The following is a 23780-nucleotide window of genomic DNA, read 5'->3' as shown; positions in this document are numbered from 1 at the left end:
TGCATTCTCCGTATCATTTGTTATTTCTTGTTTTAGGGTTGGTTTTTGTTTTTTAATAATAGCCGTTCTAACAGATGTAAGGTAATATCTCATTGTGGTTTTGATTTTCATTTTCCTGATGGTGATGTTGAGTACCTTTCCTTGTATCTGTTGGCTGTCTGTATGTCTTTTACTTCCTCTGCTCCTATTTTAATTGGATGTGTGTGGCTGTTGAATTGTTATGAGTTCTTTATTTATATTTTGGTTATTAACAACTTATCAGACATTTAATTTGCAAATTATTTTCTCCTGTTCTGTAGGTTCTCTTTTCATTTTGTTTATTGTTCCCTTTGCTATGCAGAAGCTTTTCAATTTGATGTAGTTCCACTTGTTTATTTTTGCCTTTGTTGTCTTTGATTTTGGTGTCAAAAAACCATTGCTAACACTGATGCCAAGGCGCTTTTATATTTTCTTCTGGGAGTTTAATTGTTCCAGGTCTTACATTCAGTTCTTCAATCTATTTTGAGTTAACTTTTTGGTGTGGTATGGGGGGCACTCTTTCTTTCTTTCTTTCTTTCTTTCAACTATAGTGGACAATGTTATATTAATTTCAGGTATACAATAAAACAATCTTTTTCTGGGGTCAAAAAGGAACTCCATGTTCAATAGAAATAAGACATTAGAATCAGAAGGATCCTTAAAAATCATTTCGCCCAATCCCCCAATCCAATGTGGCAATCCTCTGTAGTACCCTTTTCCCTCAAGTTTTTGAGCCTATGAAATGAGAAAGGGAGCACCTTATCTCACATAAGCCATTTCACACTTGGATTTCTTGAGCCAAAACTTGCTTTTTCCAACCTCCACTCATTTGATGACGGACAGAAGAATTCTAATTCCCACTCCACACAGCAGTTTTTAAAATGTTGGTAGATGGTGATTATGCACCGCACTTCCCCCACACACCCATCCCTGCCAACAAACATGTGTCTTGAAGTATAAATATCTCAGATTGCTTCTAGTACTTTTTTAATTTGTTGAGGGGCAATCTTTTTCCCTTTCTTTCTTTCTTTCTTTCTATCTCTTTTTTTCTTTTTTGACCACTCAGCATTCTTCCTCCAGACACACTCCAGTCTGATCGGTCCCCAGGCCACTGACATTCACAGAGTCTACGCCACATCCATGCCGTCACTGCCTGGCACGAGAGGCAGGTGTGTCTCCTCATGTACTTGAACTTCCGCCGGGTCCTCCAGAGAGCAGAGACAAGAATCCAAAACCAAATTCTTCGTTAGCCAATAAATTCTTCAGTAAATCCACCCCAGGATAGAAAAGACATCTTGGGCAGCTTCCTGGAGACTTGTATGAACTTAAATCATCCCCCTCCCCCATCTCCTTCATAAGAACAGGCGGATACTCACCACATGCTATGTTGCTTTGATATTCATGCTTTGCGTCTAAGGGCAACAGTGTGCATTTAGTCCTAAATTTTACCATGTTTGACGCAATCAACCCTTCTTGTGTGTGAAGATCACTTTTTAATTTTGGCTTTCTGTTTGCTGTGTCACCTGCCCATCAGGCAGGCATAATTAATCCACTTTCTCCTACCACATACCCCCTCTCCCCAGAGGACACTACTTACAGGGTGAGAAACCTCCACGTGATCGTCCAAGCTCACCAGAGACAATAGATATTTAAGTTCAGTCAACATTGTTGAGTGTTTGAGCCAGGCCCACAGGCAGGGGAAGGAAATGCAGACAGAAAGAGACAACAATCCATGTATTTGGGGACACCTGTCGGGGTCTTCCACAGGCTACCAACATGGACACGAAGAACTCAAATGTGGGGCCTGGGACTGAGGCTCTGGAGCACGATGACGACAGCCATCCATGTGATGGAGACCGTCCAGGGAGGCCTGAGTGAGGGGAGGGCAATGGACTGGAGCCTTGACCAATGAGAAGGAGCTCAGTGGGCAGGGCTGGGGACTAGGGAGACAAGACAAACCTGCAGGCAATGGGTTTTTAAATGATGCAAGTGACAGAACTATTTTTTGTTTGTTTGGGGATATCCTTCTCCCTTCTGGAAACTCTGCTGAGTCGCAGTCCATAACCTAACTGTCCTCTCACAATCCTTTCCTCAACCGCAAGTGGCTTGTTTCACTGCTGTCTTTTCAACTGGGACTTTATAATAAAGGTATTTCTTTTCTATGGGAAAACGTAAAGCAAGACCACGCCCCGTTTACAAGTCAGGGGCGAACTGCTACCCCATCTGCCACAGTCAGACCCCTGGAGGTGTGGGCCTGAGCTGGGGGACCAGCCACACAGAGGCCTTTCAGAACTTTCTGGATTTTGTCCCACCCCTTGCGGGGTGCCCACTCCGCTTTCATTTTCTATGTGGCCCTTTATTTCCTCTGAACATGGACTGAGAAGCTGGGCTTGGGTTCTGAGTGTGTGCTTGTCCAATACGGAAGTCCTTCAGCAGAAAAAGTGCTCTCCGACTCCCGGTGGTGCTTTTGTTGATAAACAGGCTTGTCACAGTTTTGCCCTGGAATTCAGTCTCTAGTTTCTGCTTGAAATGATGAATGGTTGCGGGAGCCAGAGCTGAGGAACTCTCCCCCAACCTTCTCTTCTACTGGAAGTCCCTGGGCTCCCAGCACCATCGTCCCAGCCACACAGAACCAAAAGGCAGTGCAATGAAGAGCGACGGGTTTGTAGTTCACGGTGCTCTTCCTCTGTGGGGAACGGGGAGAGGGTTGTGGATAGGGACTACATCTCACTCTGTTTGGTTTCCTCAGCACCGTGCATAGCCCTCAAGCATACACCAGGTGCCTAATATTAATAAATATTAAATAAGAGAATAACAGGATGAATGGACAGATGGCACAGTTTCCTGATCTCAAAAGGAGATTGCTCTAATTAAATAAAATTTTAACAGTAATTCAGACCTGAGATTCTAGGCTTCTACCATTTTCTAAAATAAATGAGGGCACTGACAGGCATATTTACTTGAATACCATGCAAATGCTTGAAAAGGTAGGCCAGATCTGAGAATCCCAGGAACCCGTGGAGTACAGAGGACCCAGATGCTTCTCATCAGCTCACCGATGTTTCAAGCACAGTGCTAAGTGCCAGAATCCCATCTATATAACCTAGAACATCACAGCTCACAGGCCTGCGTTTTACGGATACGGACAGTGAGGCTGAAGAAAGTGCCATGACTTGTCCAAGGTCACATAGCTAGTACGTTGGACTGAATTTACTGCTGCTTACTCATGAAAGGTGATCATTCACATTTAAGGCAGAAAACTGACAGGCATCAGCCTGAGCCAGAATAGGCCTAATGGATTCAATGAACGCTAGGCTTTCTGTCTTGCAATGAAGACCCAGCGAGTCTATAACATGGGGAGCCAAAGATGAACTGAAAGAGATCACTGCTCTAAGACCAACAAGCGCTAGCTTATAATGCCAGTCCTACTTTCCCAGTGCTCCGGGTCCTCACTGACTATAGAGCTGCCTATGCCCCCAGCACTCACTGAATTCAGCTTACAGGTAGCTTCCATTGGATCAGGAGGTAAGAGGGCCTTTGGAATTATCATCGCATGTCTTCCGAACTTCAGATGGAGCTAGCGTTTCACAGCTCCAAGGGCTCATCCCTATGAGGGCTCACCTCCCAGTATCAACTGCTGGCGATCTGAAACACCGTTACTGAACGTCTGCAGGTCTGTGCACAAAATGAACAGTGCACTGGTAGAGGAACCTTTATTTTTCTGGTGAATTTTTAACACCATTGAGGTGGAGAGAATGAAAAACTAGGGGGCTTTCGACCTGTGAAGCTCTTCTATCTAGACACTGCAAACCACCCCTGCCAGACCTCCTCCCCTACACCAGCAGTCGTGGCGGGGCACAAAGGAGGCACTTATTTCAAGTGGCTAAAGGAACAAATGTTATGGAAGATCATCTGGCCTGCCCACGAACTACCCCTGGAGGTACCCAACTAGAGGTTTTTTCCCACTTCGCAACAAACTTACATAAAACACCGCATAAAGCAAGATGATGCAGGGACTTCACACCAGTACCTGTCTTTTTCTTTTTCGTTTTCCTTTTCCCTTTCCTTTCCTTTTCTTCTCAAAACAAGTCACCAAGTTAATAGTAACATCTTATACTGGTCCACTTGGGAGACTTCCAAAGTGCGAGCCCTAAATTGTCTCATGTAGCCTGGGCTGTTTATTTTAGACACTTCTCCTCCCATGAATCATCCACCACATTACCATTTCGTAATGCTGAGGAAAGAGAAGCAATCATAGCTCGTGCCCATCTAGGCACATTACACAATTCATACATGGTGCAATCACGAAATGGGATTTACTCAGTCTGCGGCACTGATGTTGATGTGGCTCAAACCTAATTTTCTAGAGGACAGCACAATTCTCATTGATTTGGGAAGATGTGTTCACATTGTCTTGCTTTGCAGACTAGCTCCTCCAGAGCCCAGGCAAAAACAACCTCAAAACATTAAAACACCAGTGAGGACAGTACAAGCTCTCTCTTCTTTCTTAAAAGCATGGGAATGACCTCACCGCCATGCAGGCCACATTCTGACATGATAGGAAATCATGTAACATGGCCCTACCATATGGTGCTGAGTAATCAGAAATGTATAAAAGGATTCCATTATCGGCCCCAAATAATTTACCTCTCTGCTCAACTGCAAAAATTTGGCATTTCATGTACACTAAAGTGAAATTTCCCTGAGAAACTACTGAATTTACTGTACATGGCTTAAGGGCCTAAGCAATTTCACCACAGCTATATAAGGGTCCCCTTTCATAAAAATTTTTATCTGTGTTTGTTTCTGTGCTTCCCTGCACAATCTCTAAAATGTAATGCGAAGTTTATCCATACAGTTGCCAAATATTGATCAGGTGTCATGTTTGCAAAATATTCTTTTTATATGGAAAAGACATGGGTGAAAAGGCTCTTGCCCTCAAGGAGCTCACAGCCTCGAAGGCGAAAGTAAGACACAAAACATATCCACTCTAAAAAAGACAGCCTCTTCAATAAATGGTGCTGGGAAAACTGGACAGCTATATGTAGAAGAATGAAACTCGACCATTCTCTTACACTGTACACAAAGATAAACTCGAAATGGATAAAAGACCTCAACGTGAGACAGGAATCCATCAGAATCCTAGAGGAGAACTTAGGCAGTAACCTCTTCGATATCAGCCACAGCAACTTCTTTCAAGATAAGTCTCCAAAGGCCAAGGAAACAAAAGCGAAAATGAACTTTTGGGACTTCATCCAGATCAAAACCTTCTGCACAGAAAAGGAAACAGTCAACAAAACAAAAAGGCAACCCACGGAATGGGAGAAGATATTTGCAAATGACAGTACAGACAAAAGGTTGATATCCAGGGTCTATAAAGAACTCCTCAAACTCAACACACACAAAACAGATAATCATATCAAAAAATGGGCAGAAGATATGAACAGACACTTCCCCAATGAAGACATACAAATGGCTATCAGACGCATGAAAAAATGCTCATCATCACTAGCCATCAGGGAGATTCAAATGAAAACTCATTGAGATATCACCTTACACCAGTTAGAATGGCCAAAATTAGCAAGACAGGAAACAACGTGTGTTGGAGAGGATGTGGAGAAAGGGGAACCCTCTTACACTGTTGGTGGGAATGCAAGTTAGTGCAGCCACTTTGGAGAACAGTGTGGAGATTCCGCAGGAAATTAAAAATAGAGCTTCCCTATGACCCTGCAATTGCACTACTGGGTATTTACCCCAAAGATACAGATGTAGTGAAAAGAAGAGCCATCTGTACCCCAATGTTTATTGCAGCAATGGCCACGGCTGCCAAACTGTGGAAAGAACCAAGATGCCCTTCAACGGATGAATGGATAAGGAAGATGTGGTCCATATACATGATGGAGTATTATGCCTCCATCAGAAAGGATGAATACCCAACTTTTTTGTAGCAACATGGATGGGACTGGAAGGGATTATGCTGAGTGAAATAAGTCAAGTAGACAGAGTCAAGTATCATATGGTTTCACTTATTTGTGGAGCATAACAAAGAACATGGAGGACATGGAGAGATGGAGAGGAGAAGGGAGTTGATGGAAACTGGAAGGGGAGATGAACCATGAGAGACTATGGACTCTGAAAAAGAAGCTGAGGGTTTTGAAGGGGCAGGGGGTGGGAGGTTGGGGAACCAGGTGGTGGGTAATAGGGAGGGCATGTATTGCATGGAGCCCTGGTTGTGGTGCGAAAACAATGAATAATGTTACGCTGAAAAGAAATTAAAAAAAAAAAAGTAAAGTACTAAAATAAAAAAAAAAATCCACTCTGATAAAGAGTATCATTGGTGAAAAATATAGTAAGAACAGAGAAGGACAGAGCCTAGGATGAGGATCGATTTACAGGAAGACTTTTGAGAGGGGGGGAAATCATGTGTATAACTGCGTACTAGACACTAGTCATTACGTATTACTATAGATGAACAAAAAGTGTCAGTCTGCATAAAAATCAGAGAGTTATTGTGGGTAGGGATTTTAGGGATCATTCATCCAAAACCTTCTTTCTCAGTCAAGAAAAGGTAGGTTCAGAGAAGTCAAGTAAGTAGTTCAAGGACACACAGGTCTTCTGACTAACCTGATAGGAGATCCCACGTGTTCCTACAGGATGTTAAGACTCCCCGATGCACAGCCTATCACAGCTCCCTCTCTTTTACCTGCCTGCCGGTAACTCGATTCAGCACAAGCGACGCAGCCAAGAAGAGCACAGAGTTTCACCAAGCCTGTGCTTCATGTTTTAGGTTCTTTCGAAGTACAGACAGTTTGTCTCTCATTCCATCTGGAATAAAAGAGCACCAAAAAGCGAGTTGTGTTCATGACATTGCCTGCATCATTATATAGTAATGACTGACTAGGTAAAAGCTGATAATACATTAAGGTGACACGGTATCTGGATTGAGCTCCCCACCACCACTCCTGCCACAGTGAAAATGAAGTAAAAATATATAGACAGATAAAGAAAAGACCCTAATTTCACAGTACAGTAGATGTTAGGACAAGAAATGAACTTATATGTAGGAGGTCAATCTCATCTTATGGTCAGGGAATATTAATTTGCTGATATGCTTTATGCTGGAGAGTTTAAAGGAAAATTGGCATAAACGGTACCACAAAATTTCCGCCTCTCTTAAGAGGCCGAGCCAAAACAGTAAAAAGGAAACTGTTTGAGCCACCATATTTTATTACACAAAGGGCTGAATCAGAAAATTGAAACATTATTAAAATATTTTCTACATGGATTTTGCTGATGAAATAACTAGCTTCATACTTTTATGAAGATCTGATATGTTACAGTCACATTTAAGGGCAGTGAGTCCCTTTTTGTTAATACTAATAGGGATGGTTTAATTACACCCATAAGTCCCAAGATATTGCTACAATACACCAGCTGGGGACTGAAGTACCCACTCTCCACCAGATTCCTAGATTATCTGATGTCTGCCACGTAAATCCCATCAGCTTTGATTCAGGTACTTGTAGGAAGGGGCTTAGGCAATATATCTTTTGCCTTATTCATAATGAAAAATAATCACAATGGATGCATCGATTTACTTAACCTCATTCACTTTCTGGGGTATAGTTACCTACTTCCCAGGGAGAAGAAGTTAGCTTATGAACATGCTGTCAGAACACAGAGTGAGAGCAGACACAGCCCAAATACCCCAATGCTTTCATCATCAGAAGACTTGGCCCTCCTTGGGGTAAGGGAATGATCTCATTAAGTGATAAAAGCCTGCTAGGCCAATGGATAGCAATTCACAAGATGAAAAAATCCACCCTCCCCCCTGACAAAATGGCTTTCCTGAAATAGAACTGGGGTAACCAAGAATGCTTCAAAGATACGGTACAATGAGTATCCATCGTGCAGCATGTGTCTGCCTGACAAACACATTTCCCAACCCAGTGGCAGACCATGTAGTTTACCAGGGAACTCACCTCAGCTCTATACAGACCTGGGCCCAGAGCTGACCGACGGACATGAATCCTACCTCCCCAACTGTGACCACAGGGACAGACTCAGGAATGAAAACAAGTTCACCAAGATCCAGATAAAGGCCATTCTGTGGATCTGTGAGGGAAAAGTCCTCTCTACTTCTGCTAGGGCCCAGGCTAGTAGGATGTAAGCCTAGACTATTGGCAGCCATCTTTGCCACTATTTTGGGAGAACCCACTAACAAAGCCAATGACGTGGAAAACGCAGGCCAAGGAATTAACCTTTAGACCAAAGTCATACTAAGCTACATTCTTGTCACTGACAACCTGAACTGTTCTCACATCAGCAAAACTTAAAATTCATCTTCTAAGTTAAGATGGTAGCTGGCGGGGCGCCTGGGTGGCTCAGTGGGTTAAAGCCTCTGCCTTCGGCTCAGGTCATGATCTCACGGTCCTGGGATCAAGCCCCACATCGGGCTCTCTGCTCCGCGGGGAGCCTGCTTCCTCCTCTCTCTCTGCCTGCCTCTCTGCCTAGTTGTGATTTCTCTCTGTCAAATAAATAAAATATTTAAAAAAAAAAGATGGTAGCTGGCACGTGACGTGTCCTCTACTAACCCTCCATCAAAATAAAAAGAATGTACACAAAGAAAGGGAAAATCCAGTACTTAAGTACCTGTACCAGAGAATTAAAGGAAAAGGCCAAAAGATAAAGCTAGATGTTTCACTGACAGGTCTCTCTAAAAAACAAACCCCAGCCTAGATCTACTCTACTCCTTGAACCAGAACAGCATAAGCCCATGCTGTACAATATGGCAGCCATGAGCTCACAGGGCTATTCAAACTGAAATTAAATAATGTTAAAAAATTTTTTAAAAATCAGTTTCTCAGTCACACTAGCTGCATTTCAAATGCTCAATAGCCATGCATGGCTAGTGGCTACTATACTGGACAGTGCAGATACAGAACATTCCCATCCATCATCCGCAAGGGCTCCACTGGAGGATGCTGGCAGGAATCCTGCCCATTTCCCATGTGAGATGCAGTCACTATATTAACCAGAAAATCAAGCTGCCACCAAAGATTGATGAAGAGAGATATCCATCAAATAATTATTTATACTAAAGAAGGATGAAAAACACCTTAAACATGCAAAGGAAAAGTTTAAGGATGATTCAGGTCTGTAAAGAAATCTGTTAAAAAGGATACTTAGAGAGTGATTCTTAAAGAGATATGGGAACAAGGGGAGTGGTCCTTTTATTTTTTTTAACAGAAAATAGGTCATTGACCATATGGATTCCACAAAGCAAAACGTTTGTAGCCAAAAGAATAGGAGACATAAGCATATTGCTCATTTTTTTCCCTCTTTTTTTTTTTAGTTTTTCAGCATAACAGTATTCATTGTTTGTTGCACAACACCCAGTGCACCATGCAAAACGTGCCCTCCCTATTACCCACCACCTGTTCCCCCAACCTCCCACCTCTGACCCTTCAAAACCCTCAGATTGTTTTTCAGAGTCCATAGTCTCTTATGGTTCGCCTCCCCTTCCAATTTTTTTTTTAATAAACATATAATGTATTTTTATCCCCAGGGGTACAGGTCTGTGAATCGCCGGGTTTACACTTCACAGCACTCACGATAGCACTTACCCTCCCCAATGTCCATAGCCCCCTCCCCCTCTCCCAATCCCACCTCCCCCCAGCAACCCCCAGTTTGTTTTGTGAGATTAAGAGTCATTTATGGTTTGTCTCCCTCCCAATCCCATCTTGTTTCATTTATTCTTCTCCTATCGCACTAACCCCCCATGGAGAAAGACAACTATCATATGATCTCCCTGATATGAGGACATGGAGAAGCAATATTGCTCATTTTTTAATGCATTCTCTGCACCAACCAATGAGCTACATGCTTCATGTACATTATCTGGTTTAATCAAGAATATATGAGATAAAAGAGATAATATCCATATTTCTATTTCATAGGTGAGAAAAATAAGACTCATCAAGAATACATAAAAGAAGAAGACTGGATAGAAACCCATATTCATCTGACCTCAATCTCTAGCCTGTTTATCTCTGTAATTCAAAACATTAACAGAGACTGCTTCTGGGTAGAAATATTATAAGTGACTTTTTTTTTCATATTTCTTGTGTGTTTTCCAAATTCAGTAAACAAGGGATTATTTCTGAAGAAAAAAAAAATCTGGAAGAAAAATACATTGAACCTGTTTACAGCCACTACATGGTTAAAAGGAGGCTATTGTATGCAATGGATCAGTGCTGAAAACGGGTTAATTATGAACACCAGGAGCTTTCATATTCTGCTGAAACTTCTGTTCAAATCTGATTTCTCAAAGTATATTGCTAGATGTTAATGAAAACCCAAGAGACACACACATTCAGGAGATGGATAGCCAATAAATTTTCTGTTGTTTTTATAGTGAACGACTTTTTTATATCCTAACATTTTTATGCCAGCTATGAAAAAGATAAATATTTATGACATTCACCCAACTCCACAGTAACTACTAAGTTGCTTGTGTTCTCACTCTCGTTTGAAATGTGCATATTTCAGAGGCTGGGAGTCAAGGCTCAACCCTAAAGGAGAACGCCATGGAACGCTGTCATTTACAGACACTAGACCCACTCATCGGACTTACTACGGGGACTTGCCTGGGCAGCAGGACGTCACAGGCTTCACCAAGGCAGCTGTAGGGCCAGTCACACATAAATCTCAGTGCTGCCCAGCAAACAGTGAGCAACACACTCGGATTGCCACGAACACCGGTTTTACTGAAGGTTTACCCTGTATCAGAAGCATTTAATCAAGAACAACAGAAGAGGTGATTGAGGAAACACACAGAAATAAACGAGGACCAATTCTTACCATCCAACTGTCTTACAGAAAATTTTCCTTACTAAAAATGGCCCGATTTACCCCTTGGTATATTTATTGAACTTCCATTTGAGAGCGATCTATGTAGTCATAACTTAATAATTATCAAGAATGGGCCAGAATCCACCAATGAGGGGGTTCATGAGTCAAACCAGCCCACGGGCAAGTTATCTTTAGCCTACAAATGTTATTTTTATGTTGTTGTCCTTGTGTAACTGATTTCATCCACGTTTTTAAACTGATGGATTTCACATTTAAAAAACAGATTTCTTGGTATGCCTGGGTGGCTCAGTCAGTTAAGTATCTGTCTTTGACTCAAGTCATGACCCCAGGGTCCTGGGGTCGAGTCCTGTACAAGGCTCCTTGCTCAGTTCTTCTCCCTCTGCCTGCCACTCTCCCTGCTCCTGTGCCCGCTAGCTCACTCTCTCTCTCTCTCTCAATCTGGCAAATAAATAAATAAATAAGTCTTTTTAAACGTTTCTAACTTTTCTCAAGCTGAAAACTTGGCTACTTTTGTCTAGCACTCTCTTATGGCAACCCTTGGTTGGAGCTAACCAAGTAGCTAACCCAGGACCCCCCAACACCTCCCCTGGATTGTTCCACTCAGCAATGTCAACTATGCAGTCTTTGTGGGCACCTGGGCTTTCAGGTATGGTCACAGGAGGCCACTGAGAGACCATTAAAACACACCGTACCTGCCACATACCCATTCTCATTTCACCTAAATAAATATAACCCCATTTCTCCTTAGACTGCCCGTTCACCCCGGGGAAGAGGAGAAGGGTGAGATCTGAGCAGAAGGGCACACAAAGAAAAGGCTGTTTCACCACCAGCCACAATCTCAAGGCTAATATGGCGACCAGGTACTACCTTCACGGCCTCACCTTCCCCGGCTCTGGCCGGCTCATACCAGCTCATTCAGGTTTCACCATACATGGAGGTTCTCATCTCTACCTTTAACATGGTCCCCTGACCTAGAACGTGCCTCCTCCATGCATTTGTGGATTTGTGTCTTCCCTGGTAGACAACAGCTGCTGTCACCTTCACCCAGCACAATCCCTGAAACATATTTACAATAAGAACAACCCACCAGCAAAGCCCACCTTTTGGTGGCCTTGAATTTGAAGTTCACCTTCAAATTACTTAGCTGGGGGCTGGCAAAATTCATCCCTCAGCTAATTCTACTTTTTTTGTTGTTGTATTTAGCCACTGTGTTGTCATCTGTGTATCTGGGCTTCACACACCAATCCTCGATCTTGAGAAGAAAGCCTATCTTTTGTGGCCATTTCCACGGAGTGCACCATTGTGCCAATACCCTGCAAGGGCGCAGTGAACACTGGGTAAATGAGTGACAGGACAGAGCACAGAGTACTTCCCCATAAACCATTGACCCTTGTAATGGACACAGAGGTAACTATCCTCCTCACCATCACCCTCATCATTGCTATCACCCTTGCCACCAGCACACCATCTCCATGTGCTAAGAGAGCAGAGACCCAGGGCACACAGCTTGAGACAAGGCAGCCAGGGTCCAAATGCCTCTGTGTCTAATGTCGCTGCAGTGCCGCCAAAGGGGTGGAAGGGACCAGCATCCCAAGGACCGCGATTACTCAATGGGCTGCCGCCTACTTTTTCACACCCTCCCAATTTGAAAACAAAATGAACACAACTGCTGGTTTAGATCACATCCAAGGGAGAGTTGCTATCCTATCAGCAACCTGCACTACACCTGGCAGAGAGCTAGTTGAATAACGGACACATAATTCAATGCTGACGTCTTTACCTACAGGACATATCTCGTATCTTCTTCCTCTGGGATTTTCTATAAGTTATGGATTAATACACTTTCCCTAAGAATGCAGCCTTACTAATCTTGCAAAATACTCAGAAAAAGAAAATATTTTATTATGCCCATGTACCGTGAATTATGATAAGCAAAGTACCATGTGTGCTGACAAGAAATAAAGTTGCTCTCTGCAGCAAATTGTATTTGTGATCTGGTTGTTTCCTCTCCAGTCAGATTTGGAGTAAACAAAATAACAACCTGTGCCTATCTGGATCTGTGAAGACAATAGGGTCTGTGAAGACAATAGGGGCCACAAAGGTCACAGCCAACTGCAACCCAGTTTCCCAGGAAAGAAAGAGAAAATTAGCACATGGTGGCATTTCTTCAAGCCCCTCCTCTTAAAGCCAGGAAAGCAAGCAAGCAAGCAAGCAAGCAGAGGCACAGAGAGAAGAGGTCTGTCATCAGTCAACTACTAAATTCTCTTCGTGATACTGAAGCCTGCCCTTTCAAAGGGAATAGCTGTGTGGCTTCAAGTAATCTACTTTACTTGTCTGAAGGTGGAGGGGTGAGGAAAAAAGGATGGTTGATGGGCACCAGGCACATTTCTAATTGTGTTGCCGCTCTCCCTATGGGTCTGATTGTGGCTGAACAATTAGAACAAAAGCATGAGTAAGAATTCATTTTCCAGTGGAGGCTCCAAGCATTCAGGGAATTGCCCACACCATGGACCTAGTTATTACTCAATCCTTGGTCTGATGGTCTGGAAAATGGGGATGGTGACACCCATCCTGTCTGTCTGATAAGATCAGAAGCTGAATAGTTTTTGCATGACTGTGAGTACGTGCGTGTGGATGTGCAACTGTGCGTGTCTGTGTGAAATGCTACAAAAGGATAAGATGACCACAGCTGGAGGGCAGATTTACCTGTATGTTCACTCACCAGCTGGCTTCCTTCATTCTGACACTTCAACATTGGAAGTCACCCAAGCTTCAGACCAAAGCAGCATGGACTGCAAAGGGAACTCAAGTAGCAGCAGCTCCACTGAGAAGCTCTTGGTGACCCCGCGACACATGGGCCAGCTCTCCAACCTCAATGAATTCTCCCCATCTATAGACTGAGTGGGCTGTTAGGCCAGTCTACCGAGGAAACCCGCTCTGGCATTCGGTGATCCTGGAATGGCTGTACTGCCTACCAGGAGCACTGGCCTAGAGCTCCCTATAATCAGGCCACATTTCCACTCCTTCTCCTTCTGTCATGTTGAAATACATGTTCACAATCCAAATTTCCTGGGTATGATGTTTTCGGAATGCAGATTTTATTCTGCAGTTTAGAAAGGCAGCATGTCGCATGTCGCATGTCACACACTTAGCTTTTAGGTATCTGGACTACCCCTAGCTAGGTTCCTCTCTCCGTAATCAAGTTCATCAAGACCTCTTGAGCCGTATGTATGACTGTTCACACTCAGGGGGATCAACAGACATGATAAGTAGTCTTGTGTCCATTCAGATCAGATCAGTTCTTGCCATGCGATGAATTATAAAAAAATACTGGGACTTTTCAGAGTCCTCTAGATTTGGGAACTGCAGAAAAGGGACTGTCACTGTTCTACTCACCAGGGTACTTGGCACAGACGTAGCTCCCCCTAGCAAGATAGAAATTCAATGCCAGGGGTCCCTCTCACAGTTCGGCAAGGGAGGTTGGATGGGACAGCATGGGAGGGCAGCTTAGAGGAGGAGCATGGCTTTACTTCACGTTCTGAAGCTCTACAATATTAGTGAACACTTTTGTAAGAGACTAGTCTCCCTGGCATCAGAACTAGTCCTTTGCCTGTTTCTCTCTGATCCACTCCAGGCCCCTTCCCCTGCACTGCTGGGTGTGGCAGGAAGCTGAGCCCAAGTCCCATTCCCAGGCTCCCTGGCCAAATGACTTCCAGTTAGGGTCAATCAATGGGAATGCCGGGCAGGAGACAGGAAGAAAGGAGGAGGGGTAGAAACTAGGGTATCTATCTCCCTCTCTCCCTCTCTGCTTCAAGGTGGCATCCTGGGCAGTGGCCCAGTCTCCTCAATGGATCAGGAGCCAGACTGGCCCCAGGTCTTGTTCCTCAGACGAAACAGAGTGCCTAACCAGTGAAGTTCTTTGCTTCACCGCACACTCCAAAACTAGAGACAGCTCTCAAAGACCCTGCCACTGGAACAAGGTGACTGACTGCTACAAGGTTTGAGCAAGTCCTTGGAGCCCCATTCCTCACTTCTGCATTCCCATTGGTCCACTGGGACAAAGGGCATCCCCTGCTCTGTCATCTGTGAAGGAGGGCGGAGGCTGTTCTGGACATCAAATGAGAGCATGCAAGGTACCTAGTAATTTTTTTTGGGGGGGGGGACTCTTTAGCAGGTTCCATACCCAGCACTGAGCCTGATGCAGGACTCGATCTCACAACACTGAGATCATGACCTGAACTGAATCAAGAGTCGTATGCTTAACCAACTGAGTTAGGCAGGTGCCCCAGGCACCTAACACTTTGTAAGCAGTCAGTGAGCACCATTTTTTCTCCTCCCTTCCTAATCCCCCACCATCCAGAGCAAGAAATACAGGTGGGATATGATGAAAACTAATACATAATTAGAAAATATAGTTTTTAGAGATAGCATTTATAAGAGCAACTACAGAAACATAAAGCACCCAGAAATAAATCTAGTAAGAGTGCATAACTTCATGAAGAAAATTACAATCTATATTGAAAGACATTAAGAACCAAAAAATGGAGAGAAGTAGCATGTTTATGGCTGGAAGGACTCAGTATCATAATGATATCATCTCCCCGAATTAGACTATAAATTCAATGTAACTCCAATCAAATCTCAAGAGTATTTTTGTGTAACTTTGAAAGTATAAAATGAATATGAAGATAAAAAGCCAAAAAAAGAAAAAGCACCAAGACATTTCTGAAGAAGGACATTATGGGGATCTGTCCTGCCAAATACCAAGATTTACTATAAAGTTATAATAATAAAGAAATGTAGTCTGGGCAAAGAGTAGACAAAATATACACCTAGAAACTGACCCTAAATGCCTCGATGACTCTTTTCTATACGGAAGAAAATTAGGAATAAAATAAATTGCTACCTCACACCATACATACTCTCTCTCTCTCCACGTGGATTACAGAACTTAATGTGAAAGGCAAAACAATAAAACTTTTAGAAGATAATAAAGGAGAATATCTTTAGGACATCAGGATTAAAAAAAAAGACTTTCTTAAACAAGACATAAAAAGTACTAACCATCAATGAAAAGATTGATAAATTCAACCACATTAAAATTACTAAGTTAGATAGCAGAAGGTTGGCAAGACCCCAACTTCTATGTGGCTTATAAATCTATTCAGTTTCCCAAAGGAATAAATCACAGTAACCTTTTTGCATTCACTATGTTCTAAAAATACATACCAGAGCTCAGATTCAGCATATGGTTGACCCATCTTTGACTTCATCCACAATTGGATTACCGGCACTTCTGGTTTAATTTTAATGTCTGAATGGTTGTGTTCTATATTTAGAACTTTTGTGAGCATGCATATAATTTTGCTCAGAATGTGTCCTCCAATTCAAGACAAGCACCGCCATGTGCCGTCCTCCTAGCCCATGGGCATCTGTAGGCAATCATGTGGGCATGGCAGTCTATGGCATTTCTTCCTGACCCTCCGTGTGCTGTCTGCATTGTTGAAGGTCATTCGAACCCAAAGCTGATCCTCATTCTATCTCTTGGAATTTTACTCGTGCTCCCAAAATTACTCAGAGAAATCAGTACTGGTGAAATCAGAGGAAGAAAATCATGCGGGTGGACTGTCAGCCATGATCAACATCCAGCCCCATGGGAAAAGCTAACAACCACGATTTCATATGAAATAAAAGTCTCCCCCCACTGAGACTATGGATCTCCCACTTTATTCATCCTTTCATTCTTTCTACCATGTATCCCTCAGCAATATTCCAACATTCACTGCACGCTGACATGTAAACAGGAGTAATTCAGGAATACAGGCTAGGATAACATAAAAGGAAAATATGACAAGTTTCAGATGGAGATTTTTCAAGATGTCCCTTACATATATCAAGAGAGATTCTTGTGTTGGCATGACTGTACCTAAGGTCATACCCTGCTACTGGCAGTAAGTTATTTCTTGGGGCCCTAAGTATAAACCTTCAAAGTACTTGGTGTCTGGGTACTGAGTAATTAATTACATTGTAATTTACAAATATCCTTTTTGATTGAAAGCACTTGGAGTTATTTTTCCTGTAATGGAAGTAGATAGCTGTTTTACTGAATCACCTATTTTAATAGGGCAGATTTGGGCAAGTAGTTATCATTAATGACTCCAAAAGATGTCAAGAAAACATGAAAAGGACTTATAGTCAGTAGTTGTTACTATTCACTTACAGATCCGGATTATAAAACAAAACAAAAATGAAACAAAAAAAGTTTTCAAGATCTCTGATCACAAAGAATTTCAATACTGTTAATGAAAAATAATTACTTTTCCCCAATCTTCGTTACCACGTAAACTTAATATACTCCATGAGAGTGCACACATTTAGTTAAATTCAATTCAGCAGAAATTTATCGAGCATCTACTACATTCCAAATACTGTTAAAAGGAGAAGTCATACTTCCTTCTTCTGAAGAGCTTATAAACGTCCTTTATTCCAGGAACAGAACAACAATTCCTGGACAGAACAACAATTTCTTTATTATCTCTGTAGTGACAAGCTAGAAACTGAATGGGAATTCAAAGGAATTCTTTGTCTTCTAAAAAGAATATTCCAAAGAATTATATGGTATCATAAACACCAAATTAAGGACGGTGGTTACTTCTGGCAGAAGGGAAGGAGATATGATCAGGGAAAGGAGTCTTCAACTGTATTTACATGGCTCTATTTCTTAAGTTGGGTGTTCTCAGCTTTTTTTTGTGCTGCTTTTTCTTTCTTTATTCATAGTTTTACTCTATTTTTTTTTACTTTTTTGTATGTCTCACATATACTATACTACATTTCAAATCACACATACTACTTTTATGATAAAATTAACTCCTTTTGGAGCTCCTGGGTGACTCAGTAGGTTAAAGCCTCTGCCTTCAGCTCAGGTCATGATCTCAGGGTCCTGAGATTGAGCCACACATCAGGCTCCCTGCTTGGCAGGGAGCCTGCTTTCAACTACCCCCCCCCCCCACTCTGCTTACTTGTGATCTCTGTCAAATAAATAAATAAAATCTTCTAAAAAAAATCAACTCCTTTTTGTAAAAATCCTAAGTGATTACCTACAAACAAATTCCCCACTCTAACTCATAAGACACTTTTTAAAAAGGGCTCCTTGAAATGAGGGGGCCTCTGGCAAGTGAGTTTAGAAGACCTTAATGATTTCAATGAGCTTCCTTGCTTGCTTGCTTTTACTTCTTACTGAAGTTTTAATATGTCAGTAAATACCATGTCTTAGCAAGAGTGAGTTATGTTTTTCAATGCTTTTCAAACTTTGGGGGACACAGAACTTTTTTCCTTCTGTATGTTCTTTCTTTTAAAATACTCATAACCATCTTGGGGAACCCTAGTGTTCCTTGGAACACAATCTGGAAAATGCTCTACAAAATAATCCATTTCAGTCACATATTGTACACTACAGCCACACCCAACTTTGCCTGTCTCCAAACCAATGACGAACCTTCATGCCCACCTCTGTTTGCCCACACAGTTCTCCCAGTCTGGATGCCTTCAAGACCTGAGAAATTCTTGGTCAACCTTCAGCTTCCAGCTGAAATGCAATCTCTTCTTTCAGGCTTGCCCCTCCTTTTCCTTTCTTTAGACGTAATAAATTACTCTTCTGGAAGCTTCTAGTGCCATGCAGATATTTTCTGTACCGTATCTCACACTGTGGCAGTAATTTATGCATGAGGTAGAGTGCCTAGATGGCAGAGACTGCACCCTTGCCCATGGTACTGTTCATAATGCCAGGCACAAAGCCAGAGCCAGATACAAACAAGGTGCTCAGGCAAGTATGTGTTAAATGGGCATGGAAGTAATGTCTATGGGCATTCCCTGAGTTAGCTTCCTCCATTTCCCAGATAGTCTCAAAGACATATTTGTAACTTTTCAGTCTTCACTAGCAAAAGTGACACTAACTGGAAGAGATAGGAACTGATCCAAAGACTGAAAGAGAGACACACTCTGAGACAAAAACAAGAAGAGGCAAAGAGGGGGAAAGGAAGACTAACTGATGGGCCAACAGATCACAGTTGTCCCGTCAAGAACCAGAGACACTGACCAACAGCGAGAGTCAGAAATTGCATCTTGGAGCCAATATACGAAGTTGACTATTTTGCAAGGCTCAGTGTAGGTGGTGGACAGAGACTGCGGTTCACCTTGAACGGTCTCATCTGTCTGGGACTGCCCTCCTCTCATTTTTATCCCCTAAATGAAACAACCCATCTTGGCCATCACAAAACTTGTATCATTTTGGCTGTGAGTTGTTCTATTCAGCAAAAATTTTATTTCTGTTTTCCTTTCTCTTTATGAGAATCCCCCACTGGTATTGTAGATTGGTTATATGTTGGGTTCAAATTAAAAAAAAAAATAATAATAATAATAAAAGCAAGCTGACAGTTTCTCTCCAATAGTATATGCTGCATATTTCATGAAATAGAAGCCGGAAGAGTTTTAGGATTCCTGAACCAAAACCTTCCCATATCTGAAAACTAAGTGGAAGAAAAACACAAAGAGCATCTCACAGAAAAAGAAACCCAATCATTTGTTCATTTGCTCTCCAACCTAAGGGAGGTGTTCAAGTCATCAGCTGCTCTGTGTGTGTGTTTAACATGGGTTCATATCCCGATGTGCATTTCATAGATTGAGTTTAGTGCCAGTTTTCATGGATATTAATGTACTTATAAGAGGAGGGGTTTTCTTTTCCTATTGGACACATTTTTCAGTACAGAACATCTGACTGGCTCCTGCTCCTTGTCTGGCAACACTCCCCTTGCTTCAAGGTTTGTTTATACTTAGGCTACTTCTCTATCCTGGTATGGGAGGCAATCTGGCCCAGAGGAAAAAGCAGTGGACAAGGATCCCAAGAATTCTGGGTTCCAATGGTGTCTCTCAGCCATTATGTTTATATGTTTCCTTTAATCTGACTTGTTTTCCAATCTGTAAATGGGGAGAATTGACTATTCTACTACTAGAATCCAATCAATCAAACAGTCACTTTATTTTCCTCAAAACAGTTTCTGAAAAGAGCAATTCCATGGAGAGTTTAGCATTATGTGTACTTCCCAATTCCCTTCACATAGAAGGTAAATGTTCAAGGTAATATTTCCAATGACCTAGAAAAACAAAAACAAAAACAAAACCCAACAACAACAAAACCGTTCTCTGAAATCCTGAACTATATCTCTTTCTCCCTACCTCCTGTTTAGGAAAAAAATAAAAACAAAAACAGATACTGTTAGGATACTTAGGCCTTGGGATATCAATGACAGAGACCTTTGTATTATGATTGTATTATGAAAAGGAAGAATCTGGCTTTCATTTGAAGGGTGACACAGAGCTAAGTAACATTATGTACTCACTTCTGTTCTAAGCACTTGGTGTTAATTCCTATAATTGTCTCCACAGTCGTAGGTGGTGGGTACTGTTGTTTTATTATCAAGGACACTAAAGCATGGAGAAGTCAGAGAGAGGTTGGTCAAGTCCACACCGCTGGCAGGGCTGGAGGAACTAGGGTCTGAACTCAGGCACTCTAGCACCCAAGTCCAGACTTCTAACTACCTGTTATGCCACCTTTTAATTTTAAGAATCTCTGCTTATCACAGTTGGTAACAGACAACAGCAGTAATGCAATTTCTGTATACCTACTTAAAGAATACTTTGACAGCACAGATAGATGTGAACATACTGACCAATACCTATCATGAAGTCCCAAGTGTTCAAAATGTTCTACCATCAGCCCAATGCCCTGTTGATAACACAATACTCATTTTGTTTTAGCATCTGAACCTTGGGAAAAACCTATTAACTTGCTCCTGCCTGAAGTCTATTCCATTATTCCCTGTTAAGTTTTACAACCACCATGAGAGATAGCTGGGATCACCCCTCCACACAGAGGCAAGTGTGTGGCCACACAGGCCCAGGAACCAGAAAGCCTGGATTTAAATCCCAGTTCTAGGGGCACCTGGGTGGCTCAGTTGGTTACCTGTCAACTCTTGACTCAGGTCATGATCTCCAGATTGTGAAGATGAGGCCTACATGGGGCTCCATGCTGATGATGGAGCCTGCTTAAGATTGTCTCCTCCTAACCTTGCCCTCTGCCCCTCCCTGCTCATGCGCACTCTCTCTAAATAAATAAATACATTAAAAAAAAAAAACACCCTAGTTCTATACCTTATTGGCTTTGTGACCTTGGACCAGTTACCATCTCTGTGGGCCCCAGTTTCTTTATTAATCAAAGGGGAACGAAAATATAACTATCAACCTATGGTTACTCAAAGATTATTCATGGCTTTTAAAGATTAAATAAACTAATGCATGCAAAGTGCTTAAAAGGGTGCCTGACTCTTAGTAAGTGCTCCAAAAAGGTAAACTATTCCTTTTTTTTTTTATTAACAGTGTTAGGGAACGGAGTCTACCACCCCTCAATTAGACAGAGAAAACTCTCGATAATGCAAGTCACACAGCAAGGTTTATTTGACAAGCTTAAGCTTGGGCCCAAGTATACCCGACACAGCGGAATAGGGACTTGGACACCAAGGCTAGTTAAGGCAGGGGTTTTTATGGGTCATTACAAGAGGCTTGGGGGCGGGGGGGTTTTTCTGCAGTAGGCTGATTAGCTGTTGCGGGTCTAGTTACAGGGTTAGGTACTTTCTTGGAAGTGTTTACAGGGTTAGGTATAGCGGTTTTTCCTGGAACTGTTTACAGGGTTAGGTATTCCTGTTACTAAAGCAGGGTGGGGGTCTCTGGAACTAAAGCAGGGTGGGGGAAAGTTCAGCTCTTAGGCCTGAGATGGCTGCTCAAGCTAAGATGGCTGTACTTATGCTAACCCACTCTTACAATAGAAGAGGTGATTGACCAAACATCACATAGTCAGGATTCCATCCTGGCCTTCCAATGCCAAATATCCTTTCTCCTTAGCAGGACTCCTTCCTGTGACCAAAAGTTACCATTCTCCTGAAGTCCTGTTATCTGTCAAAGGGCCCAATGAGATAGTTTCCCTATCAAATTGCTTGAAGAGCATACAATGTAGATAATACCGTCCTTGTTTTGCAAATAACAAAACAGAGGTTCTGAGAGGTCAAGAGATTTATCCTCAATTGCTTAACTCACCCAGTGCACATTCTTCTTCACAGTAAGCCCTAAATAATGCTGAAAGCTCCTGACAACAGCATTCAATGTAGGCAAGTTTTTAAAGTGCCATCTAAAAGATATAAACTGTGATTTTCTTGCTTTGTTAGCTTTATTAGCTTGAGAGAGGGATTAAATTCCTGCAAAAACCAAAATGTTTGACTTGAGTGAATTATCAAAATGAAATGCTGCTTCAATTAGATTCTTCATCTGCCTGCAGGTTGGCTCCAGGCATCCATATATCCACCAAATGCAATTTTTAGGAAGGGTCCTATCAGGTACCAAGCCAAACCCCCATCCCTTTAAGGGAAATAACTTTGGAGGGCAGAGGGGAGTGAAGCAGCAGATTCCTCTCTGGCCTGGGGAAGAGAACAAGAACAATAAGTGATGGCATCTCTTCCCTACAGCCTCCTACAATGGTGTGTCTTGCAAATAAAACATACTGTGAAACAGCTTGTGAGATGAGCTTCATCAACAATAAGTAACTTTTATCCAGATGAATACAACAAACATGATTAAATGTTTCAGATATTCCTATTCAGACCTTAAGCAAACCGACAAGAAAAAAAAAAAAAAAAAAAAAAACAACCTAGTAAAAACCATCCCCTAAATCTGCTTTACGAAGAGATTTAATTGCCAACTTGATGCTTAGAACTGAATTCCCACTTGATAGTGGCACTGCTCCCAAGAAGACTTTAACAACAGGTTTGCACTTCCCACCTGGGCCTCTGCTCTCATCCCTGCTGATCCCCTCAGAGTCGCCAAATAGTTACAATGTCAGTCTTTCAAATCAGGGCATTTTGAACGTCCTAAATCTTTATGAGGACCTCTGTGTACTGAAAAGAACAATAGCACTTCAAAAACTATGTCTGTGAGTTCTTCAATACTCCATTTGAATGCTGGGGTTTCAATCAAGGACATCAGCAGACAACTTCTGATTGTTTAGAATTGACTTTTACACAGCACTGATTAGGTTGCCCTTCTCAATAGGAAATCAAGAAAATCTTTGATCCCTTTCAGATTCCAGAATTGTCACCAAGCCCTGCCAGGATAGGAAGTGAGAGAGATGGGGGAGGGGGTTGCTGTTAAGTGTCCTTACTCCAGCCCAGCTCTCCTCTCCCTCGCCCCCACCCACCTGCACATGTATCTTCTTGCCTGTTCAATTCAGGATTCCCATCCATAACAAAAACAATGCGCGCTAATTCAGGGGGTGGGAATGGTTTATAATTTTATGGATTTCCTGAAGACCTCTAATTGGCACATAAATGCACAAACGTGAACCGGATAATTAGGGGGTTCTGAACGTAAGCCACCTTTAATTTATATGATTACTTGAAAACATGTTAAGTGTTATGAAGTGTCAGCGGAACCCCCACAAGGCCTTTATTCAAAAACCATCAACACAGGGCGCCTGGGTGGCTCAGCGGTTTAAAGCCTCTGCCTTTGGCTCAGGTCATGGTCCCAGGGTCCTGGGATCCAGCCCTGCATTGGGCTCTCTGCTTGGCGGGGAGCCTGCTTCCTCCTCTCTCTCTGCCTGCCCCTCTGCCTACTTGTGATCTGTCTGTCAAATAAATAAAATCTTTAAAAAAAAAAAAAAAAAAAAAAAAAAAAACATCAACACTGTGAAAGTGCGTGGAACCCGCCAGCAGGAGGGGAGCAGGAGGGCAGGAGACGCAATAGTGGATCCTCGCTCCGGTCCCGGTAACTCGCTGGAGCGGCTTAGT

At 42.4% G+C, this 23780-nt stretch overlaps 1 protein-coding gene across 1 annotated transcript in view; it reads right to left on the bottom strand.

Annotated features, from left to right (window-relative positions):
- LOC123945625 overlaps positions 1-23780 on the bottom strand; it is a 40586-nt gene that overhangs the window by 14505 nt on the left and 2301 nt on the right. The gene's annotated exons all lie outside the window — the stretch shown is intronic.

This window comes from Meles meles, chromosome 1 (assembly GCF_922984935.1).
Source record: "Meles meles chromosome 1, mMelMel3.1 paternal haplotype, whole genome shotgun sequence".
NCBI lineage: Eukaryota > Metazoa > Chordata > Mammalia > Carnivora > Mustelidae > Meles > Meles meles.
This window is presented reverse-complemented; position numbering and strand designations above follow the sequence as displayed.